The sequence below is a fragment of the Vanellus vanellus genome, assembly GCF_965231255.1.
Source record: "Vanellus vanellus genome assembly, chromosome: 4".
Lineage (NCBI taxonomy): Eukaryota > Metazoa > Chordata > Aves > Charadriiformes > Charadriidae > Vanellus > Vanellus vanellus.
The window spans coordinates 80,548,151-80,567,959 of record NC_138909.1 but is presented as its reverse complement, the minus strand read 5'-3'; the positions used below and the strand labels follow the sequence as shown (position 1 = coordinate 80,567,959).

Here is a 19,809-nt window from a genome sequence, read left to right as displayed (position 1 = left end):
GAAGATCTTCTAACATAAATATTGCAAAATATTTGCTGTTTTGCTGATCACAACATTTTGAATGAAGGAAGAAAAGTTTTATATCTTTTCAGTTACCCAGAAAACTCAGAACCATGTAGCTGGTCATGCCTTCAACTCAACAAGCTGGTAGAAAATCTTAAATTCTCAACAAGCTGGTAGAAAATCTTAAATTCTCAACAAGCTGGTAGAAAATCTTAAATTCTCAACAAGCTGGTAGAAAATCTTAAATTCTCAACAAGCTGGTAGAAAATCTTAAAAGTCTTATTTTACCCCCAATATGACTCACAGTAGCTACTCGTGGCATTACTCTTTTCAGATTACGATCGAAATGGGATCATTCAGATCATTTGCCTTGCAGGGAAGGTTTGAAGATCACTACTGATAAGACACACATTCTTATAAACAGCACAAGCTTTTATGGGAAGCAGTGAGGGATATTGAATTCAGCAGCTCTGTTAAAACCTTTATACAAAAGACACCTTCTTAATGAGTCTGTTGGGTTCTGTGTCTGTAACGTAGGCCTGAAACCCTTCTCCTCTTGGCCCGAGTTCAATTCAAGGGTTAGCAGTGAAACCTGAAGAGTACATGGAGTGGGAAGAGAGGATGCGTGCAGCCCCTTTGCTGGAAGCTTGGCTTTGGGGTTGCGGCAAACCCTGAGCACTATGGAGGATGGGAGAGAAGCCCTCCGCTTCCTCCAGCAGCTGCTGCTGGCTCCCGCTGGGAGAAAAATCAGTGGAGAAGGTGTATAAATCGATAAAGATTCCAAAACTGGGAGACACAGGCTCATTTTGGCACATAAAGGTAATTTTTTTATATATTTAAATAGTTCACATTTCCCAAGAGAGTGCTTCAAGCCATAGTTTACATGTTGTATCTTTTACTGAAGGTTGTGATTTGTGATTGTTTTCTCTGTTTGAAACATGGGTTTCAAAGCATTACGCACCAGTGGAGCTTCACCGACAAGTATTTTTTACACTAAATAAGCTTGCTATTATGTGTTCTTTATGTAGTTGTTTGTAATATAACTTCTAAAAAAGGCAAAAATTGTCATAAATCTTAATCTGTGTTGTCTATTAGGTTTCCTTTGTTGCCATGAAAAAGTGTATTTGGAAAACTCTTGAGAGACACCATAGGAACCTGAACAGCTAGATATGAAAATATTAGGGGCTTTGTATTAAGTGCTCTGGACACTTTTATACAATTCTGCTCCAGAATTTTTTTGTATAGAATGCACAGCTGCATGTGGATTGTAAATGATTACGGGAGGCAATTAAATAGCCATGAAAGAAACCGCTATGGTAATTATAGATGGTTTCCATACAGTATGTTACAAACAGTGGTTTTTTTCATACTCATCGCAAATTCTGAGATTCTGACTAATCACTCTAAGGTGAGTTGTCAAAGCTTATTTAAAATTGGAATACTGGAAAGTAAATCATTCAGCAAGCAAGACAATTTTTTCACAGCGATAGGCTAACTCATATACATAAGTGTGTGACCTTGAAAATTGTATGTGTAATTTTGTTCCAGACATTAGACTCCTCGCTGCAGTAAGATTAAGCATATATGTGACAGCAGGTTTAGCAGCATATGGCTGTGTACGCATTCCAAAAATCCATTTGTTACCATTTTTTTATTTAATGCCTGTTTTCCTCTAAGCCTGGACCATAGTGCCCTCTTCCTCCCTCCTCCCCCCTCGAATAAAAATTAATGAACAACATTTTTTACTGCTACCAGTAAGCTTTAATGATCTTAGTAAAAAGGGGCAAGCAATTAATTTGTTGAAATTCTTCCTTTTTTCAGCACACAATTCAAATTCTGAGATATTATAGCGAGACAATGCGAATCTAATAAATAACAATTTAAATAGAAATATTTTGTAAGATTTCATGTTGACAGTGCATTCACTGAACTTATAAACTTTAAAACAGTGGTGCAAGTCTTTTGTGTAGGTGTTTTCCATCATTCATCAGTGTTCTCAAATTATTTCAAAACTTAAACTGAGATGCTCTACTTGGTTTGATTTGTTAGACAGTTGTGCTTATTTCCTAGGTGTTTCTTTCAAAGATGCAACAATTGAGATGTAAAAAAACTAAAAACTGTATAAAAAATTGGTAGTGTCTTAGATTAATATTTCTGTTGTATGTGCTGGCTGGTTTTTAAAAACAAATTAGACATATTTAATTGATTTTTCCTTTTTTAGTATAATTTGCATTGGTGCTTACTGGTGTGTGGGATATAACACAAATGAATTGTAAATGTAAAATGGCAGTGATTATTCCAACTGGTATTTCTTGTTTACAGCTATAGAGAAATTTTTAGCTCTTCATTTTTGTTTGCCTTCCTTTTGCAATATGGTATGTCATGAAGATTACTGGTGGTAAGCAAGTCCAACAAAAAAAATCATGTTCTTGAGCCACTGTCACAGCAGCCCAGAAGGACATGGTTCCAAGCTGGACAGTAAAACCTGCTGGTAGGAATTTATTTAAATTCACTGGATTGAATTAAATACCTCTGCTGCTTAGTTTCGTTCCATACTTCACCACTAGAAGTGGGAGAAACTCAAATTCTCTTCCCAACAAGGGAAACCACCAAAAATTGTACAGAGCACAGTGTTACTGGTTGTTATTGGCGTAAGACAAAATATCGGGATAAAGGAGTTAATTACTTCAACTTTTTAGTTAAAAGTCTTGGTCTAAACGGGAGCTACTGTGCTTATTGATCTGTTGAACATCATCTATATTGAGCTTCCCTTATTCTTTTTTGTCTCTGGTCTATAAAAGCTAAATAGCTGCATGAAATTGCTGAACTTATAGTATGAATTTCTAGATATGCCTCCTGTATGCTCGCTGTCCTACTCTGTGACAGCCTTTGGGGAGGTATTTTGTCCTGAAGAGGCAGGCTAGCTTCTAAGACTTCAGTGTTTGTTTAGGATGAGAGGAAACAGCCTCGAGTTGCACCATGGGAGGTTTAGATTGGATATTAGGAGAGATTTCTTCACCAAAAGGGTTGTCAAGCATTGGAACAGGCTGCCCAGGGAAGTGGTGGAGTATTTAAAAGACATGCAGACATGGTGCTGAGGGGACATGGTTTAGTGGTGGACATGGCAGTGCGAGGTTCACGGTTGGACTTGCTGATCTTAAAGGTCTTTTCCGACCTAAATGATTCTATAGGTTGTGTGGTTAAGGAGAGCCTGCAGCTGCCTTTTGTGGACTGCAGCTCATTATTCCTGTCTGTAAGCACTGTAGCTGCTCTGTTAATCGGTAGGAGAGTAGCCTAACAGCCACCCATCTGAAGTGCTCCTAGTGTTCTCCCTCTGACAAAAAAACAGGCAGCATACCTGCCTGAAGGTTAAAAAAAGATGCATTAATATTCCTTTTCTCAAGCGTGTGAAAGTTGCTGTATCATTTAGAATGTATATACAATATCTAAATTCTACCATAAAAACAGATGCTTGACTTGCTTCTTCTACCAGATACCTTCGAATATCTTGTTACCCTAAAGTTGTGCAAAGGAGCCTATGCGTTTATCAGTATCTTTTAGTACCTGACATAATCTAGACCTACACATGGCATTAATGTAATTTTTTGAGAGATGCAGAGATGGTCATACAAGATGACCAAGAACTTGGAATGCACTATGACTGTCTGGATTACTCAATTTTACACAGGATATTTGCAATGGGAGGTTGCAGACTTGCGGGATTTGAGAGGTGGGAAGTTTACAAGCACTTTTGACTCTTTGTGCACCGTGACAGTCTGTATAAAACTGAGATGTTTAGGGAGCTTATAAATTAGAAATAGAGCCTTTGTCCTGTTCTCAGAGTGATAAATATCTATAAATATCTATGTCTGGTCTTTTTTCTCAAGAAAATATTAAACCAGGATTTATAGCAGATGAGTAAGTGCACACTGTTTTGTTGTTGTTTTGGGGTTGTTTTTTTTTTATTTTTTGTGAAATTGTTCATTTTTAGCTGTGTGTGCGGAGGTGGTTCTGAGTGAAGGACGCTTAGGAAAAAGGTGACTCTGCTCAGGACAGAGTACTCTTGTTCTTTCTGCCGAAGTCTGAGAGAAGAGTTCATTGATCTCTATAATAAAGACATTGAAAAGTCCTTCATCAAAACCAGGGAGACCAAATTGGACGTTTTGTGATATATCTAAAGTTATTTGGCAAGAAGGAAGGAAATGGGGAAAAGAAGTCGGGTAACAAACCTCAGCCTCCTAGACCTACTTTAAACACTAGGAATTGGGGAGGGGTTGGTTTGTTCCCTGCAGAGAGGGTTTGGGGTTTGTGTTTTTTTATGTTTGGGTTTTTTTTATTTTTTACTTGAGAGTTTAAGTATCAAGTTTATTTCAGCCAGAGAAAGAAAAGAATGAAATAGGGAAAAATACTCAGATGCTATGCTTTGCTGTGTTAACTGGTAGGTTTTTTTTTAGCATCCAAGAATACTCTTGCTTTCTTCGTGGTTACACACGAACTCGTGGTTTTATGCAGCTGCCTTCAATTGGGTGCATGTTAGAGTGCAATAAAATTTCAAGTTAACAAAATTTTAACCAATCATCTTTATTTGGAAAATGAAGCATTCACTATAATACAGATCCTTTGCATATATATTTAAAACAAGCTTTCTTGACCTAAAAAAAGGCCATAATTTAAGTGAAGGGAGGAGAAGTTCATTCAAGTAAACAGTAATTAATGCCTTAAATACTATATTGCATAAATCTGTCTTGCTCTGACAGATACCATTTTCAAATAAAACTGCATATTGTATGTGTATATATTGACATCCTTCCAGTGTACTTTTTAATCACAAGATTAAAGAGGAAGTGACAGTGAATTTACAGTCTTTTCAAAAGGGCCTGAAGGGGAGTATTCTCAAGTGTTAGTCTTTGGAAAACGGGTGATTATACTGCTCATCTTTTATTTTTAATAAATGTTTTTCAAGTACCGCTCTTTCTGCGTATCAGTACCAGATTGCCTGGTTACAATACGTATGCTGACATCTGTCTATTTTATAATTAAACACAGGCCTACTGTACATCAAGTATCTCAAACAGCTACAGCAAACCTGAGTGCTGGTACTGTGTGTATAACCGCTGAAACTTGTCATTCCTTTGTGCTCCTATTATTTTTGTACTCTAAGCTAAACAGACTAACTGCTGCTAAGAAGCTGTCAGGGGATGCATGTCAAACACTAGGTGTATCATGCGATCGGACCAGAGCTGGGATGGAAAAGTCAGTGGTTGGAAGGGGGGGAAAACATGACCTTTTTCTTTCAACATTGTCTTTACACTGAAAGGAACAGATGAGATTCTGAATTATTCACGGTACTGAAAGCTTATAATCGTTAGCGATGGTGGCAGTGGCAGAGTGTAGAGACAGGAGTTGGGATTTTTGTGAAAATGCCTGATCCTGAAGCTCATCAAAGGATTCATTTCACAAAACTGTCTCTGGGAATTTGGGTATTTAAGGTCTGTGGGAGCGAGGGCAGTTTCTTCCCCAGGATCAAGAAATAGAATATTTTCTCCTTACTTTCGTAAGGATCTGTGTTGAAATAAAGGTTAATATTAGTGACAGATCTTATGCAGTAATGTAACAAAGAAGCTCTGTGAGAAGGGTTTGCTGTTTCAGCAAGTAATCTTCATGAGTAGATTACAGCGATAGTAATAAAGTAGATCTTTTAACCCATAATATAATTACTAGATATATAAATTACCTATCCATCTAAACAAATAAACCAATTCCTGTAGTAGTAAAAGGTACTTCAAACAAAGATAGGTAGTAAGATTGTTTTGGTTATAACTGATATGTGGTGGAAGATAAGGCTTCTCTTGAAGTCATGTAGAGTTTTGCCTACTTAAAATACAGACTGTTTATAGTTTCCTTGAAGTAGTTAGCTGTTAACAATACAGTGTTTAAAATTCTTTCATTTCAGTAGGTCAAATTTAATACTATATTCTCTAAAGTTTGTTTGTTTTTTGTTTTTTGGTTTTTTTTTGATTCTGAAAGCTATTGATGCTTATTACGAATTGGAAAGTGAGCATTTGGGTGCAGTGTGGAATAATTATGCCATGATTTAGCATACAAGTGATTAGTGTCCTATGACAAATGCTCGTCAGTCAGAGGCTATTGCCCAAGTGAGAGCTGGTGTGGCAGCACCTGTTATCATCATCACTCTCTATTACCTGTTACTGAAGACAAAGATTTTGCATATGGAAAAAGTAAGGAAAAAGCAGCGGAAAGTGGCAGCAGAACTAATGATCTATAGCTCTCAGGAACCCATTTTTTTTAAAAATCTTCCAAAGCTTTTACAGTTTCTCTATTTGCTTTTAAAAGCTACTCCTTGTGGCTGGGCATATTTGCTTTACTGATACACTCCGAATCTTCTTAAGATGAAAGGTAAAAGGGCACATGCCATAGATAAAGAACTAAGAATTTCCTGGTAGTCCAGTTAGTATTTTAACAGTCTAGTAGCCCACAGTAATGCAGAAAAGCCTCTTTAGTAGTACATTTAAAATTGTTAAACAAAACTTCCGAGTGCCAACCCCTCTTTGGTGTTCTGCTCACCCTTCCAGTATTGCGCTGGGTTGTGAGGGGGGAACAAAATGGCGGCTGGGGGGAGGGGGGGAGGTGGTGGTGTTTCCAGGAGGTCACCATCATTCCCTGCCCTCCGCCCCAGGCAGCATGATGGAGGTCATGGTGGGGCTGGCTTCCTTCTTGATCTTGGCCCACTTGGGGCTGGTTTTATATGTTTTATTGTAGCCTGCGGGGCATCAGACATTCCCCATGGTGTTTTCAGGGACAGGCCAGGCTCAACCACCTGGCAGCTGTTAAACCCACCTCAGGTCCAGACAATCCCAGACAGCTCTGGAGACCCTGTGCTGCCGGGCCGGTGCAAAGCCTCTGGGCTTTCACTAGCATTGGCAAGAATCATATTTATTGGGCTACTTCGTATATAGACATATAATTAGATTAAAGCTTTCTGAAATCATCAGCATCTGGCTCGTATTTCCTGTCTGAGAGAACTGTGTAGGCCAAGACTACCAAGGGCACTCAAACAGGCTGACTGAAGTAATAGCTGCAGGCCAGGACCTTCTTATTTAAACCTGGCTAAAATGATATTTTTATTTTTTATTAATGATAAAACAAAGTAGATAGAATCAATAAGCTAATGCTGTGCTGCCTAAGGATAAAAGGTAGCCTTCTCGTTTTCTTCAAGCCCCATCCAGCTCCTCCTTGTTGCCCTCCTGGATTCATGGCTGCCCTACGGCCACACCAGGGCCCAGCCTCAGCAGGAGAATCATGGGATGGTCTCATCCATGGTCCTTCAGGCCCGCTCGGTGGTGGAGCACTGGAGGACAGGTTTGCTCCTCTTGGACGGGGGTTCGAACGGGGGCATCTGCAAAGGAGAGAGGAGAGAAGGGAACGCTGTTCTGGTTGCTATTGCCCTTTATCTTCCTTTAAAAAAAACCAACCAACCAAACAAAAAAAACAACAACAACAACAAAAAAAAAAAAAAAAAAAAAAACAAGAAAAGCTGTTCTGGTTGATTTCTTTTTTTTTTTTTTTTAATAAGTTTTAAAATGAATTTCTTGTAAGCATCTGCCAAATCCTGTTCGCTTCCTCTTCAGTCAATGGGGAGAACAGACTCCCTCAAAAGACTCCCAAGTATTTTTTTCTGTCTTTGCATGAAAATACAGACTCTAGAATTCTATCACTGGGATTCTGTCATACGGTACTTTGTGAATCTGAATTATGTCTCAATTGACGAAGCCAACCTGTTGCATGATTTTATGGATAAGGCATTCAGAAATCGAAATTGACAAATTGTTTTCGAAGAAGACTGTATGTATGGTGCCCTACCACAAGCGTGGTGCATGCTGAACTGGTGTGCTTAAGCTTTCAGGACTGACATCCTAGTGAGGTAAGATAAGTACTTCATTAGTTCTTTAAGTTGTAGCTGTTACCGAATCACTGTGACACAATCGCTAATTTAGCAGTTCTGCAGGACAGTCAGTGCCCTCTAAACCAGGGTCACGTACCCACCAGTAGTGTTTGTGGTGGTGTTGTGAAAGGTGACTAAATGCTTAAATAGGAGGTGGAAGATGCAGCCTTGAAGCAATGGGTTTTGACTTGCTGATAGACAGTACTTTTCCTCTTTGAGGCAGCAGCTCCTGATAAATCTGGCACCTCTGCCTAAAGCTACTAATTTCTCCTTCAGGTACACAGGAACATAGCCCTGTGGAGATAACAGGTGAGACAATATAGAGCAATACATAGTTAGCAGTATTTCGCTATTATTAGCTGGTGATGCTGGTTTTGTTTCCATAATAAATTTCATTTTAATTGAATAAATAGATAAAAGGAATTTGGAGGCAATTACAGTTTTATGTTTTTCTAGCTTTTTATATGTATATATACTTATATACGCACATACACATTTCACTATCTTTATAATGTTCAATTAAGCTTTTTGGGCATTAGGAAAGCAAGATCTGATGGTTATGCGCCCAGTCAGGCCACAGAGCTATAAAACGTCTCCTCAGCTTTCCGATCCGTCTTTTACCTGCTCTGCTCTAGTCTCCATCACTATGTTTCAAACTCTCTGTGCAAGCCTGTCTTTCTTTGTTACAGCTGTGCTTGGTGTTTGTGGGTTTGTTTGGTGGGGTTTTTTGTTTGTTGCACTACTTGCTGTCTGTGTGTGAGAATTCTTTGATTACATATATTTAAATTCAGTTAAATGGAGATCCTGACTGACATAGAAGAATATTAAGATTTCCTTTATCCCTCTTGTTCCCCTATATGAAAGATAAACTTCCCAAATACTGTTGTATATCTTATGTTAAATCTATTTCTGACACCTGCGTCTTGGAAATCCCAATTAATTTACACACAGACACAAATTGTATCACTAATCCTGCCCAACAGCTCCGTGCAGCACAACAAGGCAGTCTGCCTGTGAATTGGAGGTGTGGAGATGCCCATTCACTGTTCCCAGCTGAATGAGACACCCCCGGAAGATGAGTATGTCCGGAGATGATGATAGCCGAGCGCTGTGAACCCCTTCATTCACCCTGCTGGGTGTGCTCATCCTTTCACCTGGATGCGTTAAGAGCCTATGATATTTATCAGACCGGCTCCAGTCTCAGGGCTTATCTACATCAGTGGTTTTAAAAGTGCACTCTTCTGTCAGCATCGCTGCATCTGCAGAATAAATTTTGCTAGCTTAAGCTATGGCTTCGACTAAATTCAACCATGCTGGCAAAACTTTTCAGTACAGACTGGATTTCTCAGTACTGTGTGGTTTTAAGTGTGCTTCTCAGCTGTGCAAATACAGAGAGAAGATTTTAATGCCACCAAGTTCAGGTACAGGTGCCAGGCATTTTCTCCCTTTTCTGATTGCCTACGTTTCTTCAGTCCTGTTCTGCCCCTCAGAGTAGAAGAGAAAGATCAGAAGTTTAAATGCTTCTGAATGTAGCTAATGCAGTTGAAGGAACTTCTTGGACTTCCTACTATGCTATAGGGTTCTTCACATTAGGATGAACATGAGCCTCTCTACTCCATCGTGTAGATCAAGAAACCTTCTAGATCCTGCCTTCATCTTGTGAATGCATCTCGTGCCCTCTTTCTATTCCCACAAAGAAATATCTCAAGGCAATTCAGGAAAAAGTTAATGCTTGGAAGAGCCTATACTTGGAAGGGCATGTGTGTCCTTAACTATAGGGTAAGAAAATCACAAATAGTTTCTTATTAGGTATAAGGCCATGCAAATAATGAGTTTGTGGTACTTCCACTGTTAAAATGGAATTGAAAATATTTGAAACAGGATGGAAATTAAAGTACCTGCTCATCCACCCAGGTGGTCCATATGGACTTGTCTGAGGCATCTTGACTGTCACTGTGGGAAAGATTCTCTTCCTTGTTCTGCTTGTGCTTTCCCTGGCTTTCAGTCTTGTATCTGTGCTTGCTAAACTTACTTGGCAAAAAATACAATTAAATGTAGTTCAGTTCTGGTGTAGCTGAGCTGTGGAGCTTCTCTACAAACTCATATTAAATCAAAATGGACTTTGCTGATAACTGTTAAATATTTTCATTATTCAGTTATAGTTAATTGCCCATGTGTTTGGAGTTCAACTTTCCATTTATTTTATTAAGAGACTTTTTTAAAGGATAAAAATTGCCCATCCTCTAAAGGTGACCTTCAGATCGGTTGCTGAAGTAAATTGTTGCTTTAGTTAGGAGGATTTTTAATCAATGATTGTACTAAGAAATTCTGAGTGTTAAGTGGGAATTTAAAGGATTTAAAGAAGCAACTTCCCTCACCTCCAAAGGCATAATGTGAAGCTGCTCAACACTTACTGTAGAAGCTTGTCCTTCTTTTGCAAAATCGGGATCCTCAGGCAATGAAGCATTCTTTACAAGTCGAGACTGGTTTCTCTCAGAGATGTGAGCACAGTGGACCAGGTGCTGGTGTGGGGCTCTGCCAGCAGCAGCTCGGCTGCGTCCCCGCGGTCGAAATTCGGCAGCATGTGGAAGCACAGCTGGGTGCCTTACCTACAGGTAACACACACCAGCGGAAGAGGAGGTCAATGTGAGGTAGTTCTTCGGGTACTTCCCCAGCTTCCTGAAGGAGGCTTTGCATTATTAAAGGTTAATTCTTTTTTTCTTTAAGTACCATTATGAGAGGATCTTGGTTGGTAGTCAGCTAGGGCCGTGCCAGAGTAGGCTGTGTGGGCACTTTCAGAGAGAAACATGGTCCTTTGAACAAAATTGCTAAGTACTGTGGGAAATTTTGTGCCTCTCACAGTTAGCCATAGAACTTATTTTAAAAATGCATTATTCCTTTGTTTGCCCTAATCAAAGTTTTAGTTCTGTTGAAATTGGAGACAAAACCTGGGAGGTAAGAGCAGAATGGGGTGATTACAGGACAAAGAGTTTTTGTATGACCTTTAAGGTAAGGCTGAAAATCCGATGCTGTGAAAGGGATGGTTTGAAAGAGAGGTAGAACAGGGATTAGAGCAAGGAAGTGATCCAGCAGGGCAAACAACCTCCAGCCTTTACTGTCCGCTGATGTTGGATTCTGCTGAAGAGACAATTAGAGGTTGTGACAAGAGGATACAGCTTGAGCAGAGAGGGAAGCAGGAACCTGGGGAGTGTAGAGACATGACAGCGGATACAGTCTGAATAGATGGGATAGTTAAATACAGTAGCAGGGATTGCTAATGTAAACTTAATCAAGTTACACAGTGCTTTGCTGCATGTTATGTAGGCATTAGCTAATAAATTTTCACTCTACAGCGTTAAGAGGGGTAAATGAATGTTGTGACAGGGTGTGTACACAGTACTCCTCATGTTTCTGAGGGGATTTTTCATCATGTTTGGGACTTTTCTTGTTTGTGTCTACGTTTTGTTACTGTTCTGAGAAGAAAAGGGGAGGGACAAGGGGATAAGTTTGAACAAAACAGAGTTCTTGAGCATTAAAAAAAATTGGCAGCATGCCTTATACATCTTAGCAGTCACTCTCTGTTGAGGTGAGTCACTAATAATTCTCCAGGGTCCCAGGCTGCAACAGTATCCTAATTATAGCGTGACTGGGACTGAAAAATTGGGTTACCCGTTAGATCATTGTGAGAAGAAAAACCTTTTTGTGAATGTCCTGTTTATGTGGAGTTTCAGCTCTGACTATGACAAGCTGTACCTGGAAACCAAGTGCATGTGTATCCTGTGTCACACGATCACAGCAATAGCTTCAGCACCTACCCTTCCCTCTTCTTTCTTCTCTCTCCTGGGTGTCCTCACTGACATCCTCATTGCAGTTCTCTCAGATCTTCCTTTCATTTCCAGACACCTTCACCGTGATATTTTCAGCTCAGTCCTGTGACTGTATGCCCAGCTCTTGCGTGTCACATGCAATATACTTCATTTCCCTTATAGTGACTTGAGAGATGTATTATTTTTGAAACCTCACTACTGTCAACTTGTTTGACGTTAACTCTGAGTTGTTGAAGGGGGAGTTGAATGATCGACAGCCTGTTCAGATGGTGAAGCTGACATGCCGATAGCTTTGTTCTCCAAACAGAAATGCAGAAACCATTGTGCTGCAATCTCTGCTTGGGGACTGGGGGACTCTTGCACCTTTGCTGGTGCTCATGGCTTCTCACTTTTTCCTATGTCAGGTTCTCCATCCCACTTGTTTTTAGTTTTAAAAAATCCCTAGGTTTCTGTGGCTTTGTTCCCAAACAAAAGTGGACTATGCAGAAGAGCTCTGAAGAGGTGCAGAAGTGAACATGGGAGGTACGGCTCAAGAAGGAATTATACTTGCATAAATCAGGAGACCATTGAGATAGGTTGAGTAAGAAGAAGCAGGGAGGGAAAATTCTTGTCAAAAAGATAGTGAAGGGAAGGACTTGACGGCAGTAAGGTTGAATTTCAAGTTTAAATGAGTGGAAGAAAGTATTTAGGCCTTTTTAGTTGCTGCTGAATAATGAATTAGCTAGTGCTGTCTCCCTCAGAATTTATTACTTTCCTCTGAAGTAAATGAGGCACAAAGTTTCTCCCTTCTGAAGTTTTCTTTGTTCTCTTCCTCCACTCATTTTTTCCTCATAGACTCCTCTCTTTCTAGGCTTGGCTGTATCTCTCCTTCTCCCCAGTGTTGCCATACTGGGTGCTAATTATTCTGCCTTCTTTGACGTTCTGTCCTGAGCTCATTTTGGTGTTCATTTTTAGTTTATACTGCAGCATTTCTGCTCTCTTAACTTCCTTTTCTTCATCTTTTCACCACATACTCTCACGGTCATTCTCTTTGCTGTAGCACATCACATTATTTCACTCTTTCAGTCTTCACGTTCCCTTTCTCACTTAACTCTTTTGGCCCTTCAAGAAAAAAAACACGTCTTATTCAAATCCCCCAAATTAGAGTCAGATATTTCCTCTCAAGATCAGAGTTCATGACAGTTCCTGCAAACCATTCCTGCCAAGGGGGAACAGAAGTCGTCAGTGTAACTCCTTACTGAGTTCCCCCGAAGTGGCTGTTGTTGTTCCCAGAGCGGTTTATCCAGCGTCTTCACCCTCCCTCCTTGCAAGTTGTGTTTTCCTGCAGGGCCTGGTTGGCACCTTCATAGCCAGCACAGCCCCGGGCCGTATGTATGCATAGCCAACTTATGGCTATTTTCAGTTTTCTCTTCCGAAGGTTTGCAGCCGTGCTGCGTGGAAGGCTTCCAGCCAGCAGGAATAGCTGTAGCTCCATCTCAAATGCTGCTGTATGCTCTTCGTACCCTCACAGGAAAATGCCATCCGGAGAAGTACTCCCTCCGCTCCCATCGATACAGAGTGCAGCATCTCTTTCTGCACGTATGAGGGAAGGCGTGAGGTGTTCTTTCCCTCTCACCCCATCCCCAAGGGTTTCGATTTTAAGTAATGGCAGCAAAATTGCTACACAAACATCAACCTCTATGACTAACCAGGACCCCGCAGAACTCTTTATCTTGCTAATTTTCCTGACTCTTATTGCAAGAAACTTTTATAATGAACGTAGGGTACATTTATTTGTTGTTTATTCTGCCTCTAATGAAGCTGAGATTTTTAGATAGACTATGTAAAGTAACTTTTTATTAACATTACATCCTGTAGTGATGGTAGATAATGAGTGTTCTGTTCCCCTGACTGATGCAGAAAAATGCTTGAAGAATATGCAATATTTTTTACTGGTCTTCCTTTTTCTTCTTCTTCTTTTCTTCTTCTTCATTTGTTATTTAATTCTAAAACATAGGGTTAGTTAGTGACTTAAGGAGGCTTTTTTTTTAAATTTTAGTTTGTGAACTGCCTGTCTGGCAGGCCATCTGTTTCCCACTCCCCCTTAAGAATGCTGACTTCAGATGCATCCTCTCTAGTTTCTGTGCTGGAAGACAGACTTTTAATATTAAGAAGTGAGTTTCTAGATATGATGACCTGAAATATCCATGTATTAAGAGTCATCACTTTGACTAATGGCACACCGTGGCTACAGATCATCCTAAGCACCTCTTCAAAGTGTCATTTTTCCAGCTCAGTTGATTTTTGACATATCTCACTTTATCAGCCATTGAAGTGGAAATTTCATCACTCTTTTATGCCTTTTGAGTTTTTCTTAGTATTTGTTTGTAATAGGTTTTATGGGTGATTAGTTGTGTGAATTTTGAGTATTTTTTGTGGACAGGGGATTTTCTTAATTTCTGTTCGGTTTCTGCGTCTCATACTTAGACTTTTTAATCTACTTGTTACATGTATCAGCTAAATTTGCTTTGTTCTTTTGCTGTTAAAAGGCATGCAAACACCATACCTAGTGCAATTTGTAACTAATGTAATATTTATATTAATAAACAATTGCAGATTAAAAGGCAATTATGATTAAATTTAAAAAATTACACTTGCATTAATGTATCTATTCAGCACTACTTAGACATTGTTTTCAGCAATTGTTGTCAATGCTGAATATAGGCACTGTCTTGACTTGCAACCCGTAAAATCCTCTGTTCTTATTTCAAACAGAAGTTCAAGCCTGCCTCTTCTCCCCCAAAGTCTTACAGTTCCTTTACTGCCTGTGTTTATGTAGTACTGTATCAAAAAAAAAAATTTGTTCCCGATACAAGCGGAGTCTGAATGCTCGCTTAGATTAAGAGATCAGTGTGGAAGGATCAATGAGTCTTAATTCGTAATAATAGTAATTAGTAATAAAAATAATAGTAATTCAACAATAATAATGCAGGCTTTCGAATGCAGCTGGGAATACTAGCGTTCTTAGGAATGCCTAAATTGTTAGATTTAGGTGTTGGAAGGGAAGGTTGTGGTATGCAGTATTTAAGCTCCTTCCCCAGTTCAGTTCCGCCGGCCTCGGGCAGAAGAGCTCTGCTCTGAGCAGCGCGCTGCTTTCCTTATTCTTCCTTCTCCTGGTGAGGCTGAGTAGGAGAGGGCTTGTTTGGCTTCCTGATAATGGTATGTCATACTCTGTTACTGTTCTTCTGTAACAGAGAAATCTCCAAGTTTTATCCTCTCATTTCTGAAACCTCTTCTATTCCAGCATTGTGTGTATTAAAATAATGGCTTGTTATTCTCAGAAGTAGTTCCAATTTTGCTTTTGAGATTTCTAAAATGGATATATACACTGAAAGCGAATATAACACACATGATTGTGGATCCATAAATCGACCCAAGCAGTGACATAATCTTTTCTATACAATTATTTCTTCTTTTTGGTAACAAACATCTTTTATTTCTTACCTTTTTACTATTTGGCGCCTATTGTAGCTCTTTAGATATCAAAGGGTATAAGATATTGATGTATATTTTGACTTCTTAATCAGTTACCTTGGTGTTCACTGAACCAGCTTTAATGCTGGAAGAAGGTTCCTTGAGTGAGAGACAGGGAGGGAGCACTGTCTATGTTAGGCAGGATTGCCATCCTGTTGCCAAACTGTAATGACCCTTTGGGGAACTTGGAGTTGAAGCTGCTGAATTAAATGCAATAATTTTCCATAGCAGTTTAAAAGGCCTGCAGGCATGCTAAAGTTGCAGCTGGGTGTTTTAGATAACACTCTGTAGCATGACCCTAAAGCCTCGTTTACATCTTGGCAATTAAAATATATACTACATTTTATGTCTGTTGTACTTTTCCTATATTGCAGTGTAGGGCTTTAGTGTTGAGGCTTTTTTATTGTAAAAAAGGGTAACTGGTTTTTTTCCCCCCTCTTTACTACAGTGACTTTATTTCACATTGCAATAGGTGATTAAGAGGAACTGCTGAGAGGCTGTCCTGGGAAATTTTAAATATGGTGTAAAATTTCTACCACTGCATCAGTCAGCTTTGTCTGTATCTGAGACTTCAGCCATCGAAGCTCCCACAGTAGCTTTGACATGTGCGTGTGGATATGTCTTGTGCTCTCTTTTGGTGTTTACACTTGGGCTCTTTACAACACTGCAAGTAAGAGAAAGAATTTTGATAGTTTGCTTGTTTTAATTGTTATTTGTACATACCTTATCTGACCTGGTAATTAAATATTGTGCTAAATGTGCTAATGATGTCAGAGGTCTTCAAAGTAACCTGGAACAAGGGTAACGAGCTCTGTGGTCCCACTGACCTGGTCACGTACAAGAAATGCTTCTCTGGTTCTCCTGCTTCCCATCTAAATTAAGTTAAAAGAAATATGTAAGGATTTGTTGAAAAAGGGGCATCTCCTCTTTGCGGTTTTGAACTGTTTTTAAAATCTGGAGTGGTGCTGGGAAGGTGCAGTCTGAGCGAGGCTGTGATCAGCTGAGCTGTGTACGCAGATGGGCTGGGCATGACTGTATAAGAGCTGACATGTCGGTCTGGTGATTAGCGTACTCTCTCCTGTTTAATCCAGCCAGGAGCCTGTGACATTGGGCAGATCACTGAAAAGGGCACGGGAGATCCCGATGCTCAGTGACACAGATAACCATCCTCGGTTTTTATACTTAGAAAAGCATTAGACAGAAACTTGAAGTAGTGGCATGCACCAGCCAAAGTTTTTTCCATTTTCTTCAGTATATGCGGGCCATTTCACGTTAGCGTTGTAATACAACATGGAACAGTGTTTAGCACGGCGGTTTTGACATCCTTTTGTGAGTGGGTGAGTTAGTAGTTCAATAGCTTTGTAAATATTGCTCTATGAAAATTCTTTCATTTAATTGGAGTGAAGCTATTCGATGGACCATAAATATTGACATATGGGCAAAAATTACTTGCAGATGAAGGCAAGTGTTTTTGTAACATGTCACAAAATAAATTTAATTTTATTTGGTTTAAAATTTTAATCTGATTTGTCAAAAAAACTGTTCATGCGTCAAATTAGTTGCTGTGTTCCCTTGAGTTTGTATTGTACTCATTACCAATATTTCGTCTGAGCTGCTTCTAAAGCACAGTAAAAGAAAGCTAGTCAGTGCATTTGGGTAACTCCCTCTGGGCTGAAACTTTTATGTTATAGGAAACAGAGGAGAAGAAAAAATGAGATATGTTCAAATTTGTGCAACAGTGGTTCATTTAAATCTGAAGATTTGAGTGGGAAAACTTGTTAATATTTTAACTACTGTGAACTTTGTAAGAAAGGAGCTGCGCAGATGCAGTAACTGACAGTTTGTTTTTTCCTTAAAATGTTTTTCTCAATAATTGAAAATACTTCTGTAAACTTAGGGGCGAAGAGTGGTTATTTTGGTTTTGGTTTTTTTTTTTTTAGAAAAGGGGGGAGGGGAATAACTAATGATGGGACGACTAAGTCCTGCACAGTCCTGTGACTGTAAAACATCCCACCACAGTAATAAGTCTTGTGGTTCAGCTCTTGTAAAGCCATCTTCAAGTCTTCCTTTGTTTGACTTGTCATTGCTGGCTTACTGCTTAAACATTAACGCTGATATCTGTTTCTGTATTCTGCAAATATATTTGTGTTCGCTCTTTCTGTTTGTTTTCTGATCATGGTAGAGAACATTTATTTGTAGACAGATCCTTAAGATAGCTTTTATTCTGTCTCCTTCTTTCAGATATGTGTATTCATTCACTGATAAAATAATTTCAAGGGCATGAGCCTGAGGATGTTGTGTTTCCTAAAACTTGCGTACAGATATTATTAGTTTTTAAACTTAAAGGTTACTAAAGATAAGCAGGTGTTTTGTATAATGCCAGATTGAAAAAGATCAGGTTCTTAAATCTTGAAGGATTTCTTTTTTTATTTGACGCCCCCCACCCAAATGCTCACTAAAAATCCACTGGTCTTCGTTATTGTGGCAACGTAATCCCTGTTAAAATGTCTCCATAATGTGGGGCTATTAAACAGCTTGTATTTTTTTTAACCTTTTCATTCTTTGCCTGGAGAGGCAATAGATAACCCAGAAAACTGCCTTTTGAAGTTTTATTGAATTCATTGACTTCCGTGGGAAGCAGATCAGTTCTTCCGCATGCTACAGCGTAGATTAAATCTTTGAGGATTTCAGCTTAGTATGGTAACAAAGTATTGTGCAAAGAAGAGTTTGGTTGGGGCTTTGGGGTTTTTTTTTTACATTATAAAGGAGCTTGGAAACCTGAAAAAAAAAAAAAGAAAATTATTTAATCTTTGATGATGAATAGCATATGTCAGTTTTCTCATGGCACAATTCAGAGACATTAGGAATTAGTGGCCCTTTAAAGTCTTGAAACGCTTAGATGAAAGGGGAGATATGCTTCCACGTGAAATCTTTACACTGCAAAAGAATACCTGTGTGTGTCTGCTAATGACAATTAAAATCATGGTTCAGTTTAGTGTTAGTAAAACACACAGTTTATACAATGTCTAGAAAATTGTTTTTACATGGACAGAACTTGCATTCATTAGTCAATCAAATAGTTTACAATCTGAGTATTTCATATAAATTAAAAAGATGTGCTACATGGGCATGCAGACATCTAAATAGTCATAAATTTAATAAACTAGTCTGTTATAAAACTGCTTTTTCTGATCACGTACAAATATTCCGGTTTCTTTTTAACCACTTAACATTTGAAAAATGTAATAAAAATAGAAGAGAGTTTCCTTTAGTGGAAGACTTTGTTGCTTTGTCTTTTAGTCTAAATTGAGATTCACACAGGTCAAGAAATGCAAGAGCTTTTCAGAGGATTTCAGAACAGAATAATAAAAGACGGGCTGCCATTCACAAACGAATTATGGTTCTGTAGTAAATTAAATACTTTCTAAAAATCTTTTCAGGAGTAACAACTAATTAGTTTCTTTGATATTAAATGTTTAAAATGAAATAGTTGAGTTCTAAAGCAACCTTGGTTTTGCTGAACAGAATGCAAATGGAGTTGGCTGTTGCTTTGTGATATGGGCTGTAAACTGTTGTTGTGGTCTCAGTTGAGATAGAGTTAACTTTTTTACTAGCAGCTGGTGTAGTGCTGTGTTTTGGATTTGGGATGAGAAATGATGTTGATAGCGCACTGGTGGGTTTGGTTGTTGCTGAGCTCTCAAGGCCTTTTCTGCTCCTCACCCCACCCCACCAGCGATGGGCGGGGGGGGCACAGGGGGTTGGGAGGGGACACAGCCGGGACAGCCGACCCCGGGGATGTTCCATGCCATGTGACATCGTGCCAGTGTATAAAGCCGGGGAAGAAGGAGGAAAGGGGAGGATGTTCAGAGTGATGGCGTTTGTCTTCCTGTCACCATTACGCGTGATGGAGCCCTGCTTTCCTGGGGAGGGCTGAACCTGCCCATGGGAAGCAGGGAAGGAATTCCTTGTTTTGCTTTGCTTGCTTGCACGGCTTTTGCTCCACCTATTAAACTGTCTTTATCGCAACCCACGAGTTTTTTCTGGCTTTTGCTCTTCTGATTCTCTCCCCCATCCTGATGTCGGGGGAGTGAGTGAGTGGTTATAATAGCCAGTTGGGGTTAAACTGTAATTTTAATTTTACATCACAAAGGACTCAACTAATTTGTACTTTATAAAATAATCAGTTGTGGTATTTAAGTACTTTAAATTGAGGGGAGCGCCCAGGAGAAAGTTCTCCTTGAGGCAAAGGAGAGAACCCTAATATATAAGGTGTTAAACAGAAATATCAAGGCCTCAGTTAACAGGTGCAATTGCAAATTATTAAAATAATCTGAACTGTTCTTCATTTAGATGTTTTGTCAGCTGTTTAAAGATAAAAATTATATTCTTTATTTTACTTTAGCACTTTTCTTTAAAACACAAAAGCAAAATTTCCAAACTATTTCTTACTCTGTCAGAAATGTAGATGTCTGGTTAAGTGTGCAGGACCCAAGAGATGAAACA

The 19,809-nt window shown here is 39.2% G+C and overlaps 1 long non-coding RNA gene across 1 annotated transcript in view; it reads left to right on the top strand.

The window, feature by feature from the left end:
* The window catches only part of LOC309670864, a 218,229-nt gene that overhangs the window by 182,767 nt on the left and 15,653 nt on the right, over nt 1-19,809 (top strand). The window lies entirely within an intron of this gene.